A 17,146-nucleotide genomic window follows, 5' to 3' on the forward strand; every position below is an offset into this window, starting at 1 on the left:
GGCTCTTCTCCCCCTTGCTCCTTGCTGGGCAGCAGCTCTAGCCTGGAGGGGTCTCCAGCATGTTCTGTCCTGGCCTACAAGTCCCATGAAGGCAGTCCATTTAGGACAGGGTCCCCTAGAGCCTCCTCTGAGTTTCCTGGCATGCCCACACATGCCCTTCAGCACCTCCCTCTCTAACGGAGTCCCTTCCAGTCCTCCCCTCTTGCCAGGCTCTGCCCCCAACTAGGCGTGGCATCTGCCTCTCCAAGGCCATGTCTAGACCACAGTTTGCTTTGGATTCCATCATCACCAGGGCCCCTACATCTCCTGACCTCAAACCATCCCCTCTCTCCTGCCTGGTCTGGATGTGATGCTGGCACTCTCCTGGACAATCTTATCAACCTGGAGGAAGAAGATCAGCTGCACAGACCCCTCCATGGACCACTAGCCCAGTGTGGCCACTTCTAGGCAGACCTCACCTCACTGTGGCCATGAACACAGACCAGGGCTCCTGCTCCCATCTCCTTACCCCACGACCCTCTGCTCTAGGCACTGCCCTCCCCCTCCCCAGGAAGGCTGCCCCATTCTGGCTTCAGGAGCTTCCCTTGTTGACCAGAGTTCCCACGACGTTCTCATCGCTGCCCTTGGCCCTGCCTGTTGCTGTGTTGTGCCTCTCTGGCCCAGCTCCAGCTGGGCTTCTGAACCCAACCCCCCAGCCTGGCTGAGCCCTCTCCACAGACCCGGTGAGCACCCTTGCTGGGACAGGGCATCCTTCCTTGCCAGTTCTCCCCTCTGTGACTTTTGTCTTCAATGCATGTTGCTGTTGGCAAAAGTACCCAAATTGGAAATAAGGCAAGGAGAGGTCAGAGTGTCCAGTGCTGTCCATGGCCCACCAACACTACTTCATTATCTAGGATAGAGGTGCCTTGAGCGGACTTTCACTGAGGATTAACACCTGGAACATAGGGAGGACACATGTAACCCTGTGGGTATTCTGTCTGATAGGAGATGATCACTGTAGAAGAGATCACTCCCCAGGCTATGGTTTCTTGGCCCTGTTCTACGACACCCAGTTCTGTGTGTACCATGGAGGTCTCGATGGGCCGCCCTTCCCCAAATGCCTGCAACGTTCAGCCCTGGAGGCTCTGCACCAGCCCCTCCTCAGAGAGCCGAGCTCAGGCTCCTTCCCACAGCTTGGCTCGGGGGTCCGTGGTGCTCCCCCCAGGTGGGCACACCAACCACGTCGTGTCCTCTGACCTGCCACTGACCCTCAGATGCTGTCACGTGGCCTGGCGGGCAGGTCCCAGCTCCCGACACCAGTTCAGGAAACACCCCGCCCTTCCCAGCCCTTACCTGCCACTGGATCAGAACAGAGGAGGTGGTGTGTGGTGTCACCGAGACGAAACTTGGAGGCTCTCCCAGACCTGTAATACAAGAAAGAAGAAAGCGAGGATTACCTGGTTCTGCTTGTACTTGGCTGCCAGTCTGGAGATCTGTTCTCATCTCCTGCAGTCCCCACGTCAGCCCTGTGGATTGTAACCCACATCATAGAGTTCACAGCATTGAAATTTAGAGATTTTAAGTGGCTTGTCCAGAGTCACAACACTGACATGTGATGCATCTGGGACAGGAATGTAGTTGGTTCCCTGAGGACAGAGGTCCCTGAACACCTGGGACCACTAGGTCATGCCCTGTACACAAACTAAGGGCTCTTCTCACTCTTTCTCAAAATATCCTGCCCCAAGATTTCTGCAGGAGACAGTTGATGCCCGAAAGAGTTTCCTGGGCTGAGAAAAGACCTCAAACCCTGACCTAGCCTCTTGCCTCTAGATTTTAATCCCTGACCCAAAATCCAATGCAGATGCTCCCAAAGTGAAGCCCCTCGGAAGGGCCGGGGGAAGCCCAACTGTGGCCGTCCTCCCCCAGCATCTTTGCACTGTCGGCCTCCTCATGTGGAGCCTTCCTGGTGACCAGCTGACCACCCTCAGTGACCAGCGAGTGGTCTGCTCAGCTCACAGGTTGACTCAGAACCCAGGACATTCCTAAACAACTCTCATATGTCAGCTCTGCCAAGAATTATCTTCCCTTCAACTGACCAACCCTGGCTGAGCAGTTCCTGTCAATTAACTGGGAAAGTGGCCGTCTAGGCTGGTGCTCTGATAATTTAATGAATGGAGTCTGGGACCCTCAACGTCTGACTATTGATCTGAGCAGCCATCCGAGCAGCCTGGACTAAGATCTGGCTGACAGTGGACAGGGGCTGCACTGGCTCTGAGTGGTCACCTTCTCTGCTCCTTCCCTCCCCTCCAAAATCCAGGCTCCATGGACTCCTCATCTGTCCCTAGGCCATGCAGTGGCAGGGGACAGAGCCCATATCGTCTTAGAGCAACCCCTCCACACCACCCCAGGACTCTGATAATCCTCCAGGCCCTCCTTCCTCTGTCACTACTGAGTATTTTCCCAAAGAAAACAAAAATACTAAATCAAAAAGATATACGCACCCCCTATGTTCATTGCAGAATTATTTACAATAGCCAAGATATGGAAGCAACTCAAGTGTCCATCAATAGGTGAATAGATGAAGATGGGTTACACACACACACACACACACACACACACACACACACACACACACTGGAATATTACTCCGGCATAAAAAAAATAATGAAATCTGCCATTTGCAACAACATGGATGGATCTAAAGGGTATTATGCTGATTGAAATAAGTCAGTTAGAGAAAGACAAATGCTATGTGATTTCACTCATATGTGGAATATAAAAAAACAAAAGAAATAAACCAGACTCAAATGCAGAGAACAAACTGGTGATTGCCAAAGGGAGGTGGGTTGGGCATGGGTGAAATAGATGAAGGGGATTAAGAGGTACAAACTTCCAAATATAAAATAAATAAGTCATGGAGATGAAAAGTACAGCATAGGGAATACAGCCAATAATATTTTGGGACGCCTGGGTGGCTCAGTCACTTAAGCATCTGCCTTCGGCTCAGGCCATGATCCCTGTGTCCTGGGACCAAGTCCCGCATCTGGCTCCTTGCTCCACAGGGAGCCTGCTTCTCCCTCTGCCTGCCACCCTCCCTGCTTCTGCTCTCTCTACCTCTCCTTCTTCGACAAATAAATAAAATCTTTAAATAAATAATAATAATATTTTAGTAACACTGTATGGTGACAAATGGTGACTGCACTCGTCATGGTGAACACAGTAACATATAGAATTATCAAATCAATATGTTGTGCACCTAAAACTAATATAACATCACGTGTATATCAATTATACTGGATGTATTTCAATTATACTTCATAATAAAAAAAGGAAAAATATACGACGATGAATTATGGTCAGCTCAAAAACATTTGCTAAAAGCAAGATTTCAAATTAATCATTTTCTTGATACTGGAGTAGAAAGAATAAAAACTGGAAGAGACGGTGAGCTGGCGATCTCTCTCGCTAGTAAATTCCAACAGCTGCTCATTAGCTCATCTTTTATGTCTTTAACCCTAGCATCTGAATGTGTTTCTGAATACTTGCATGATCACAGACTGTAGTGTTTATCTGTGATATCCAAGTCCCTACATTTCAGGTAATACATTTCTATTTATAGTTTTTCTCTGCAGAAGCCTCAACAAAAGCAAAAATGACAAATTTTGGGGTGTTGCCAATTAATCAATCAACTAATATTGTGGTTAAATGTACATAACATAATATTTATCATTTTTACCATTCATAAATGTACAATTCAGTGGCATTAAATACATTAATAATGTTGTATAATTACCATTACTGTTATCTATATCCAAAACTTATTCGTCATCTTCCACTAAACCACTCTACCCATTAGACAATAACTCTCCCTTCTCCCCTCTCCCAGTCACTATTCCACTTTCTGTCCCTATGAACTTAACTATTCTGGGTACCTCATGTAAATGGAACCATCTAATACTTGTCCTTCTGTGTCTGGCTCATTTTACTAAGCATAATGTTTTCAAGGTCCATTCATACGATCACATACTTCAAAATTTCATTCCTTTTTGTAGCTGAAAAATATTCCATTATATATATTTCTTTTTTTAAAGTCTAATTTATCTAAGTAATCTCTACACCCAACATGGGTCTTGATCCCACAATGCTGAGATCACGACCCTACTTGAAATCAAGGGTCCAACACCCAACTGATTGAGTCACCCAGACACCCCCATCCTAGTAGTTTTAAAGTCATATATCATTGTGGTTTTGATTTGCACTAACAGGCACCAGTTTTTTTAAAAAATTATATTTATTTTTTAATTCCAATATAATTAACATACAGTGTTACATTAGTTTCATTGTATAATTTAACAATTCAACAATTATTTATTTTTTTAAAGTAGGCTTCATGCCCAGCATGGAGCCCAATGTGGGGCCCAAACTCATGACCCCAAGATCAAGACCTGACCTGAGACCAAGAGTCAGACACTTAACCAACTGAGCCAGCCAGATGCCCTACAATTCAACAGTTCTGTACATTTCTCAGTGCTTGTCATGATAAGCTTACTCCCCATTACCTATTTCACTTGTTCCCTGCCCTCCCTCCCCTCTGGCAACCATCAGTTTCTTACCTGTACTTAAGAGTTGTTTTTTTGGGGGCGCCTGGGTGGCTCAGTCGTTGAGCATCTGCCTTCGGTTCAGGGCGTGATCTCAGAGTTCTGGGATCGAGCCCCGCATCAGGCTCTTCCGCTGGGAGCCTGCTTCTTTCTCTCCCACTCCCCCTGCTTGTGTTCCCTCTCTCGCTGGCTGTCTCTCTCTCTCTGTTAAAATAAATAAATAAAAAATCTTTGAAAAAAAAAGAGTTGGATTTTTGGTTGTCTCTTTTTTTTTCTTTGTTCATTTGTTTTGTTTCTTAAGTTCCACATAGGAGTGAAATCATATGGTATGTCTTTCTCTGACTGGCTTATCGCACTTAGCATTATACCCTCTAGTTCTACCTATGTCATTGCAAATGGCAAGATTTCATTCTTTTTTATGACTGAGTAATTTTCTGTTGTATATAAGTACCACATCTTTATTCATCTACTCATGGACAATAGGACTGCTTCCATAGCTTGGCTACTGTAAATAGTGCCACAATAAACATAAGGGCGTGTATATCTAATTCGGAAAGATACATACACCCCTATGTTGACTGCAGCATTGTGGTACAATAGCCAAGATATGGGAGGCGCCAGTTTTAACTTAGGAAAGAAGTGTTTTATGACTGTGATTTAGGAAAATACTTCAGCGGCCTTTTTGGTTATGAAAGGCAAAGCCCAGAGCATAGCCTGGAATGGAGAACTGGAGACAAAAGAAGCTAAACTGCTCAAATTACAAAATCATCTGAATTTCTGATTTTCACCTGGTGCCTGAAAAACACATGGCGGAGGCCTTGAGATGGGAGCACGATACAAGAGCTGGGAGAATGGCTGTGTGGGGAGGAAGTTGACCCCAGCCTTCTGGCATCAGAAGGCTCATAAGATGGACCATCAGTGCTATCTGGCATTTGGGGTTCTCTGGTTTTCTGTGATATGCTCTAATTCCAAACCCACTCCCTGCCCAAGTCCTTAGTCCATACCATAGCCTAGATAGTTTGTAAATAACAAAAATGCTCGCTCACAGTTCCAGAGGCTGAAAAGTCCAAGATCAAGTCAGCATTGTTAGTGAACCCAAGTTTGGCCGCACGTCACCTGAAAGATCATCATGGAAGAGATGAGTTTCGATTGGAAAGGAATTTGAGCTTTATTCAAGAGACCGGCAACCTTGGGAGAAGGTGGGCTCCTATCCAAAAGCCAACTCTGAGGTTTCCGCCTGGCCCAGGCATTTTTAAAGGGGTTTAGGGTCATTCATCAGCAAAGGAGGTGCAGTGGCCTGCAACATTTCTTCATCATGTGCAGACTCCATGCCAGCTACAAATGTTGCTTCAGTGCTCCGGGGTTGTGCAAGGGGATCTGGTTCTTGTTCCATGATGTGCAGGAGTCCCCTGTTCTTTCTACAAAGGAGGGCATGCCAAGGGAGGTCAGTAAAGTCATTTGTGTGACCTGAAAGAAAGAAAAACATTTTGGTCAAAAAAAAAAAATTGCTAGGCTGATCAGAAAACCGAGGTGGCTTCAAACAGACTTGCTGACCTCTGTGGCCTGGGAAAGTTCTGGTTCTTCATTCCTTAAGGTGAGTGGCCTGCAAATCTCAAAGCAAGGCTATTAGTTCTGTTACAGGTCAAGAGCCTTAGGTCAGCAAGTAAGGACTGTGTTCACTTGAAGCAAGTTACCCCTTAAGCCCAGAAGGAGTGCTGTTAGGGCATCATGGTCATTTTCTGGTGAGCTCTGCCTTCCTTGTTCATAACTGGTACCTTCTTACTTTGTCATGGTGGAAGGGACAAGGGAACTCTGTGGGATCTCTCTTTTTTTAATTTAATTTAATTTAATTTAATTTAATTTAATTTAATTTTTTAAAGGTTCTATTTATTTATTTGAGAGAGAGACTGAGAGAGAACATGAGCAGAGCAGAGAGAGAGAGAGAAGCAGACTCCCAGCCAAGCAGGGAGCCCAGTGTGAGGCTCAATCCTAGGATTCTGGGATCATGACCTGAGCTGAAGGCAGACGCCCAACAGGCTGAGCCATCCAGGTGCCCCTGTGGGATCTCTTTTGTAATCCCATTTATGAGGGCTCCACCTTCATAACCTAAACACCTCCAAGACCCCACCCCCTAATGCCATCACATTGGGAGTTAGGATTTTAATATATGGATTTAAGGGGCCACAAACATTCAGACCATAGCAGGGATTATGCACAATAATGCATAATAGGGGCATCTTGGACAATAAAGGAAGGGGGGTCGTGTCAGATGTTTGAGGTGATTCAGCCTAAACCTATAACCCTGGCCTCAGGAGTGTTGAGGAAATCACCAAGGGTAACAGGAAAACATATGGGAGAAGTTCTGAACAAGAAGTGAACATTCGAAGAATCACTGGAGATGTGCAAGAAGGCTCAGGATATCCCATGGTGAAGATAGAATGAATTCTGCTCTTGCCTGCCCAGGATCTATTCCCCTCCTACCAGTTATACAGTTATAGCAGGTGACCCGGGGGGGGGGGGAGGGGAGGGGGCGGAGTCACCATCCTTCCAGGTTTATAAGGTAACACACCTCATTCCTAGCGCCACCAGTGAACACGTGCCCCAGATGTGACCAATCAGCATCAGCCATCCCTCTGGCTACAGTGATTGGTTCACCTGGAGCATGTGACTCAGAGCTAGACCAATGGGAATTATACCAAAGCCCTTTTTTTTTTTTTGCCTGAGTTGTTGAAGGCCATTTTGGGTCTCTGTTGGGATGATGAAGTCAACACGGAAGGAAAGAGATCTGAAAGGACCACAGTGATGGAAACAGTGGAAGTCTTGTGACACTGAGCATCTAGCCTGGGACTTCTGGGCTACATTTTGCAGTCACGTGGAACTCACGTGCAGTCATGCAGTCATGTAAGCCAATCGAATTCATTTCTTGCTTTAGCTTGTTTGTTGAGTTGGGTGGCTGTGATTTTCACCCGAAAGGGTCCTGACACGTGGTGGATCCAGAGAAACCTGAGTGGAAGAAGTACTCCAGTTACCTGAGCAAATGGAATGGCTGTCTCTGTTGTTCACCTGTCCAGTCAGCTAACACAGCCATCTGCTCTCTCGCCTCCTCCCTCTGACAGGGGCAATTCATGGCAGTGTGCGTTGTCATCAAACAGGGATTCCCCCCCCCCCCCAGGGATTCTTCATGTCCTTTAGACTCTTTTTCTTGTTTGGGCTTTGAAGATTACGTTTTGAAAATGTTAAAGCTCCAGCAGAAGTGGACTGTCAGATTGATGACAAGGGACTGGCTTCCAAAAATGTTACGTATTTTAAAATACAGTTGCAAAATGTATATTTTCAGCTACATTTTGAGCAGAGAAACAAAGGTCTTCCCCTGCACCATTTGTGCCTTCCGTTGTTGATGAATGTTCCGATGTTGCCTTTTTTATTTCCCTCAAACAGAATCATGTTTATGCTCTTGTGTCCTGAGACAAGGTGAAATTTAGTTCTGCTCACATTTTAAAACCATCAACTCTGGCTGCTTTTACCTTCTGCCCATCTGAGCACACCTACTTTGAGTGCTTCCAAAGTTACATAGTTTGTTTGACACCAAGTCACAACTGTATTCCAGAGACTTGTGTCCCTGGCCAGGGAGTTTTTTGTGCAAATGAAGCTGCTGCTGCTGCTTTGTTGTTGTTGCAATAATGTCCTTTCAGAGTTGGTGTTAAGACCAGGAACTAACTCCGGCAACAAGTAAACCATTTGGAATCTGCCACCAAACACTTTCCCCCAATCTACAGGAAACAAACACAAGTTCATTTGTCTCATTCTCTAGGCTTTGGAATTTGTGTGGAAAGGGCGCACTCTTGCCCAGGAAGAGGGCAGGGTGGGGTAAAGGATCCTTGAAAAAATTACCCTGATATTTACATTAGCTGGATGCTCAGTATTTCCTTAGGGGCTGTGGCACATAACTTGTCTTTGCCTCAAGACCCTAGTATTGACACTTCCACTGAAATGGGGACTGAAGCACACACTTAACTCTAGATCTGAAGGGGTTAAATGAGACATTTGCGATACAGCAGAATTCACAAGCAATTGCTTCATGCTTGGATTATGTGACTTGAAGCCACAGTTTTTTTTTTCTCTGTACATTCTAGGGTCTGGAAAAGTGCTACGACCCCATCATTTTCCTTACCACATACTTCTAACTTTCGTTTTGGAAAATCTGTTTATTTTCCTCTCTCTGTACCCTGAACTGCTCCAGGCAAAAGTAGAATGAGGTAGTTACAAGCATAGATGCTTGAGCCAAGATGCTTGGGGTCAAGTTCTCACTCTGCTTCTTTCTAGCTATGTGACTTAAACTCTGTGAGCCTCAGGTCCGTTTTCTGTAAAATGGGTGTGATAACAGATATTCTGCCTTGTAGGGTTGTTGCAAAGGCTAAATGAGATGATGCTTCTGCATGGCGAATACTTCCCAAACCTGGAACTCACTGCTGGGCCAGCGGTATGCTTAGCCTTCATCCAGACTGTGCAGTTTGTTATAGTAAGGATGTGAATTTGTATTGATGTGTGTTAGTTTCTATGGGATGACAAAGACTAAAAACACCATGTGTCTCACATCTGCAGAGCAAAGCTTGATGCAAGTCCTCTAGGAGTCTAGTAATTTGGTAGAGTCAGTCCAAAGAGAAAGAGGCGCTGCCTGTTCGAATGGCCTGGACATCTAGCAGGAGGGCAGGTCAGGATTAGAAGTGCAGTTATGGAGACTTGCCTGTTCTCTCTGCCTTACTCAGTCCTTGAGCTCAGGCCCCAGAGTATATCTCTCTCCACTAGGGGACAGGAATTTGGCAGACTGACTCAGGCTTTGAGCCCTCGTTTGGCTTCTCTGAATAAGCAACAAATATGATATCCCATGCAATATTAGGAATGTCCTTTTACTAATTGTTATTCATTGTTTATGTGAAATTAAAATTAAATGAATGTCCTGCACCCCTGATGGAAGAAATTTATAGTCCAGTTAGAGAAATAAGACATTCACAAGTCACCAGAAAATGAAGTACAATAAGCTGAGCATCAGTAGTTCAAGGGTGGGTCGCCTGGGTGGCTCAGTCAGTTAAGCATTTGCCTTCGGCCCAGGTCATGATCCCAGGGTGCTAGGATCAAGTCCTGCATTGGGCTCCTTGCTCAGTGGGGAGTCTGCTTCTTCCTCTTCCTCTGCCTGTTCTCTCTCTCTCTCTCTCAAATAAATAAATAAATAAATAAATAAATAAATAAATAAAATCATTTTAAAAAGTCAATGGTTGTGAGAATTTGGAGGTAGAAATTATTATATTTAATTGTAAATGGCCTGCTATTTTAGTACTATACAAATATATGTGAAGTTACTAAGTGGAGAAAACAGGCTATTTTCAGTATTTTTTTTTTTAGATCTTACCCATTCATTTGACAGAGATAGAGACAGCCAGCGAGAGAGGGAACACAAGCAGGGGGAGTGGGAAAGGAAGAAGCAGGCTCCCAGCGGAAGAGCCCAACATGGGGCTCGATCCCAGAACTCCAGGATCACACCCTGAGCTGAAGACAGATGCCCAATGACAGAGCCACCCAGCCGCCCCTTATTTTCAGTATTTTTATTGTTTTTCTTCCTCCCCTGGCCCTTTTGCGTACTCCACATTATTGCTCCACCTCCACCTGACAGACATTTGAGAAAACTTTCCTGTTCCCAGGACTGTTCCAGGCACCAGGGGCAGAGTGGTGAACCAGATAGACATTGTCCTGCCTTCATGGAGTTCACAGTTTGGAGGGAAGACAGGCAACAGCAGGGAAACATCAAAGAACAGAATCACTTGATATAGTAATGACAACTATAGGTGAAGGTGGGCTGAGTGTGGAGGCTGTGTCGGGGGCTCCAGAAAGGGCACTCTGAGGAACAGACACTTGAGTGGAGGCCTCAGTGGTGTATAGCTGCCTTCCATGCACATGCCCCAGGGAAAAGCATTGCAGGCAAAGGGAACAGTAAAAATCCTGAAGCAGAAAAACAAAAATGAGGCCGAAGTGCCTGGGGTGTTATTACACACGGTACATTAAATAATAGCTTATTCTCCTTTTTTTCCTAATCCTTTTATTGAAGGGTGTATGTGTTTAAACTGAAATGGTTAAATGATAGGCAGCTAAAGAAAGAAAATAAAGCTAGGCATTGCAGTAATCCACGAACTATTAGGTAGACTATAATGATTTTTAGGGTCCATTTTAAGCGCACTTTTCTAGGATGTATTTTCCAGAATAATTCCAGAATAATCTCAGTCACTCATAATGCATCATGTCATTTACATGTATTATCTCATTCAACCATCTACCAATGTAGAAGAAAATGCTCTTACTATCATCCCCATTTTATAGATGCAAACACTGAGACCAGAAAGGTGATCTAATGGGCAGGAAGACTGAGATTGGAGGCCTTGTCACTATGCTGTACCACTTTTTTCTTTTTTTTTTAAGATTTCATTTATTTATTTGAGAGAGAGAGAGAGAGCACAAGCCGGGGAAAGGGAGAAGCAGGCTACCCTCCAAGCGGGGAGGCCAACACAGGGCTCAATCCCACGACCCTGGGATCATGACCTGACCCCGGGATCATGACCTGAGCTGAAGGCAGACACTCAACCAACTGAGCCACCCAGGAGCCCCAGCTTCTTTCTACTTTTAAAGACAGCAGGTACCCATGGATATTAGGATGCACTCACTAATTGACCCACCATGAAAAATGAGTCAGGTCCCTGATCTTGGCTAAAGAGAAGCTTTCTCCTTCCTTCTTGCAGGCAGAGGTTTGTTGCACGCCCTACATTCCAGCATTTCCCAGGGCAGATATCTACAAAAGAACTCTGCCAGCCTAATGGCAATATTCTTTGTGGATGCCTAAACTCAGTATTATTGTTGTTGATTATTATTATTGTTGCTGTTATTTCTTATGTCATCTATAACAATTTTGAATTCTGTAACTCTGTGATTGTTGAATAGGTGTCTTTCTAACTAGCATGAAAGTTATATGAGAGCAGGGGAGTGAGAGGCATCTACTATTTTTTCTTTAAATAAATGAAGACAGTTCCCTTTGGGACATCCTGAGTTTGGATTGTTCCACTTAAAAAAACAACAATCAGATATTTTACCAGCAAAAATGCATTTATTTGGGATTAACAGAGATTACAATTCAGGACCTGCAAGCTATGGTAAAACCATAGTCAAGTTCAACAAACAAAGGAGAGGGACTTATTTTATGGCAAAGAAGGAGGAAGTTGGGAGAGGTTGTTTTGAAGGAAAGTCCATTGCAGAAAAGCAAGAATTGGGGGTGATGACAGTTTCTCATTGTCTGGGTTGCAGGGGTAGTCAATTTCTTATAGGACATGCAATGTACATCTTTCCCTGCTGGGGCCTGTAATTGATGATTCTTTCCTGTTGAGGATTCTTCTGTTGGGTCTGTAATTGACAATCCTTCCTGTAACTGACACTGAGTGCTGTGATTGTCCCTTCCAGCTTCCCCCGAGATCGCTTTGACAAGGCTTCTCTTTATTTTCACAGGCTATGACAATAGAGAGTTGAAAGAATGCTTTTCCATCTCTTTGCATCACATATCCATTGTGAGGTAAACAGTGTTAACCCCACTATAAATTAAGCCTTAAAAATGAGGTGTAGCGTTAAGCCAAACACTTAACTAAGCTCTGTTTGCTCATTTCTTAAGCAACCCTTCACGGCACGTGTTATGTTATTGTTCTAAGCTCTGGGACAGAGCAACGAGCAAGAACGAAATCGCTGCCTTGGGGCACTTACATTCTAGGGAGGATAACAGGTACTCAGGAAATACCAAGTGTACATTAAATGTATAGGGTAAACAGGGATGAGTTAAGAGGGAGGGGGGATGAAAGAGGGAACAAGAGTAAGGAGAGTGTATGTATGTTGAGTGAGTGGGAGGGCACATATTGCATAGAGCACTGGGTATTATACGCAAACAATGAATCATGGAACATTATATCCAAAACTAAGGATGTACTGTATGGTGACTAACATAACACAATAAAAAATTTTTAAAAAGATTCAAAATGAAGTAAGTTTTGCTAAGAGAGCCACTCCAACTAGAGTGGAAACGAGGACACAGAAGTAATGCATCTGCACATCTCCTGTTTCAGTTTCCGATCACCACGAACTGTGGACTCCTGAACTAGAGACAATGTAACAACTGTTAGTGGCCAGCCCTCACCACAGTTCTTTCAAAACAAGTGCCTGTGTTTTTCCTTCATAGACCTGCTCTCCCTGCTGAAAATAAGGGGCACACCGGATTTCTCGCCAATCCTTGTCTCCCAGATGACCGTCCCTACTTCCCCAAATTGAGGTTTCAGGTGTTTTCCAGCATCTACTCTTGATGGACACGAATGATGTGCAAATGCAGAGCCCACTTGAGGCTATCGACACATCATCAGGTTATGGCAAATACCAGAGGAAACATGAAAATGACAAAGTACACTTCAAGTTAAATTGAGGTTCCTGAAATTGAGTTGTTTCCATTTAAATCTTTTTGGAGGGGCACCTGGGTGGCTCAGTTGTTAAGCGTCAGGGCGTGATCCCGGAGTCCTGGGATGGAGCCCCACATGGGGCTCCTCCACTGGGAGCCTGCTCCTTCCTCTCCCACTCTCCTGCTTGTGTTCCCTGTCTCACTGGCTCTTTCTCTCTCTGTCAAATAAATAAATAAAATCTAAAAGAAATAAAAATTAAAAAAAAATAAATCTTTGTGGAAACTTTGGTTCACAAGAATCAGCTCTGTGTGTTATAAATATAATTTATACTTTGACATCACTTCAGAAATCCATTCATTGTGATCCATCACAGCCTATAAGGTCCTCTAAATACATATACTTACATTCACACCACCACCAACAACAAAAATCCTCTCAAAGGCATAAACTAAGAATAGTTGTTATCCGACATTTGCCATAGTGACAGCGATTACTTGATGATATTATCTAAAAATTAACTTCTTAAAAGTATCCATTTAATGACATATTTCATAAAGTTTTACAAAACTGTGCCAGAAAAATGATCTGTTTAGGTATCAATTGGATAAAATGGCATGATTGCATTACCCCTCGAAGCAAAAGGATGGCTTTGTCATGTGTAAATTTATGCTGTTACTCATGGATTCTTTAATCCTATTATGTTATCTAAGCCATAAAATACTTTAAAGAAAATCATTTCTATCTTTCTTGCCTAGAACTGCTTATTATCTCTAGCTTTCTGCCCACGGGGTTCTGAATTTTCATTTTGCAAGGGATCACACAGAGCATGTTGCTGGTCCGGCAGATGGTTACAATTTATGTGGCCCCCTGCATGACAGCTCTAGGGAGTGGATGGACAAGGGGTGAAACCAGCAGAGAGGTTTGGGGTCCAAACACTCAGAGTGCACAGACTGACCTCAGCAGCCAGAGGGTCCTGTCCAGCTGGGACCTGCCTCATCTTATGAGTCCATGCAGGACACCCACTGCAAGAGTAGCCTGGCCCCATGACCTGCACACACACCACGGGAGGCCCCATCCAGTGGTGGGGAGGACCTGCTGTCCACACAGAACTATCCACATTACACAACGGAAATTCAGGATGGAGGGCAGGAGAGAGGGAGGTCAATGCACTAAGGACCTTTATAATCTGAAACACAGGAGAAATCCAGTGTTTCCAAGAATGTTTTTCTATCCCCTGCAGAAAGGAAACTTGGAATCCAAATTAATGAAATTTATTGGAAAATGAGGGAGATATGTTTGCGTACTTAGCTTGTGGCTCAGGCAGTCCTCCCCTGAGACATTAGTAAGTGTCCCTCTTGGCTTCAATGGGCTCCTTGGAAGGAAAACAGGGACATCCTGGGGATCTTATTTATTTGAGAGAGCAAAAGAGAACAAGACAGCGTGCACAAGTGGGGTGAGGGGCAGAGGGAGATGCAGACTCCCCACTGAGTGGGGAGCTTGATGCTGGGTTTGATCCCTGGAGTCCAGGAGCCTGACTTGAGCTGAAGGCAGATGCTTAACCCACTAAGCCACCCAGGAAACCCAGGAAAGGCTTTTTTAAACAGTGTTTTACTAATAAAAGTTTTATAGAATAGCAGATGTAAAAAGAAATTTTAAGTCTCCTATGTGTCCCTGCCAGGGGTATCCTTTTTTTTTTTTTAGTTGGTTAACATACAGTACAGTATTGGTTTCTGGAGTAGAATTTGGTCATTCATCACTTACATACACACTTAGTGCTGATCTGTATCCTCCTTCATACCCATCATCCATCTACCCAACCCCGACCCACTTTCCTCTATCAATGCACAGTGTGCAGAGCTGCCTTGGGCTCTGAAAGTTCTAGCATGAGCCATCGCCATGGCAACCTGATGATGCACACCATCCCTTCCATTTCAACTGTCACTCTGTAAGCCCAGCCCTTGCAGTTTGGTTAACAAGTGTGAAGCTCCTCACGATAGGAAATCTGAACTGTTTTTCTACAGGTATGTTTGTGTCAATTTTCTGAATTCCTTCTTTCAAGTTGGCTGCCTCACTTTTAGAGAAATTTGTTTCTTTTTTAAATTTTTCTTTTCATTTCCACACTCCAATTTGTCCACAGTTTCAGATGAAAATTCTAGGTTTTCCATATTAGTTAATTTTGATTTTTCAATGAAACTGGCTTCCTTAAATAGCTTCTAAGTTCAGAAAATTGGACCGTTTCTGAATGACAATTTTGTCCATACTCATACAGAGAACACACGAAGGGAATATACCACACTGCTCTCAGTGGATCAGGAGGATCTTGATGCCATCCCAGCAACCCGTGATAGGGAAAGGAATTCCAGGGCAACCCTTCTCAATGTAGATGATAAAATCTGAAAGCAAGTGTGAGCAGTCCAAATCCAGAGCTTTACAGAAGGAGAAAAAAAACCAGGGACATTTGAAGGCCCCCTGTGCCCCAACACTGGGGGCCACGCTCCCCCTCCCCCACGTACTCACTTCAGCCCGCCGCTCTGCTCCCCGCACAGCCGGCGGATCGGGCCTGTCAGGCTCCTGGGGCCTAACCCTAACCCTAGGTCAGTCGACTAGGGGTCCCTCCCCAGGGGCCTGGAGCCACAGCCCCAGGGATAGGGGACCTCTGACCCCAGCGCTGGACTCAGCCTGCCCACCTGCAGCCAACCGGTCCCTTCGGGGCGCCGCTGAGCATGCAAGACTCAGCCTTCAGACGAACATTCAGGAGAACCGGCAGGGCCCCCGAGCCCCCAGCGACTTCGACGGCCCCCAGCGTCACAACACTTGGGACCAAGCTACCACTACCCCGCGTCATAACCTCCGCCCACTGCTCCAATCGCCGCACGGCCAGCGGATCAGGCCTGCCGGGCTCCTGGGGCCTAACCCTAACCCTAGATTGGCCGCCAAGGGATTGGGGACCCCTGAGCCCAAGCGCTGGACTCAGCCTGCCACTGTGCAGCCCCCCTGGGGCCCTCGGAGTGCTGCCCAGCATTCAGGGCGGGAGAATGGGCAGGTACCCCCGAGCCCCCGGCAAAATTCGATGGCCCCCCGTGCCACAACGCTTGGGCCCACGCTCCCCCTCCCTGACACCTTCACCTTGGCAAGCTGCCTTGCTCACCACCCAGGTGGAAGATCGGGCTTGTTGCGATCCTGGGGCCTAACCCTAAACTTCGGTCGGGGGCTGAGGGGCCCTTTACTAGGGGCCTGGTGCAGCACTGCATAGGACTGGGGAACCCCGAGCCCCAGCAGCACTCAGCCTACTACCAGAAGGCCACCCGAATCCCTAGAGGCGACACCAAGCATTCAGGGCGGGAGAACCGGCAGAGGTCCCGAGACCACTGCCACCCTCGACGGCCCCCTAGGCCACTACGCTTGGGCCCACGCTCCCCCTGCCCCATGCCCTCACCTTGGCCCACAACCCCGCTCGGCCGTCAGCTGGCATATCGGACCTGCCGGCCTTCTGGGGGCTAACCCTAACCCTAGGTCAGCTGCCAAGGGGCCCACTCCCAAGGGGCCTTAGCGCCACAGAGCCTAGGATTGGGGACCACCGAGCCCCAGCACCTGACTCAGGCTGCCTCCACGACGCAACCCGGGCTCCTCTGGGCGCTGTAGAGCATTCAGGGAAGGAGAAGATGAAGGCCCCACTGAGCCCACAGCGACCTTCGAAGGCCCCCCCGGGCCACAACACTTGGGCCCACAATCCCCCTACCCCGCGCACTCACCTCGGCCCCCTACACTGCTTACCTCACAGCCAGCGAATGGGGCCTGCCCACCTCCTGGGGGCTAACAATAACCCTAGGTCGGCCCAAGAGGGGCCCCTCCCAAAGGGCCTGGCGCCACAACGTCCGGGATTGGAGACCCCCCAGCCCAAGCACGGAACTCAACCTGCCGCCCCACTGCCAAACCGGCCGCTAGGGGCACCGCTGGTCATTCAGGGCTGGAGAATGGTCAGGGCCCTCCGAACCACAGCGACCTTCCAAGGCCCCCTGGGCCAAAACGCTGGGCCCCACGTTCCCGCTCGCCAGCGCCCTCACCTCGGCCCGCCTCACCGCTCGCCACACACCCAGT

This window comes from Ursus americanus, chromosome 3 (genome assembly GCF_024610735.1).
Source record: "Ursus americanus isolate L20-20 chromosome 3, mUrsAme1.1.p, whole genome shotgun sequence".
Classification (NCBI taxonomy): Eukaryota; Metazoa; Chordata; class Mammalia; order Carnivora; family Ursidae; genus Ursus; species Ursus americanus.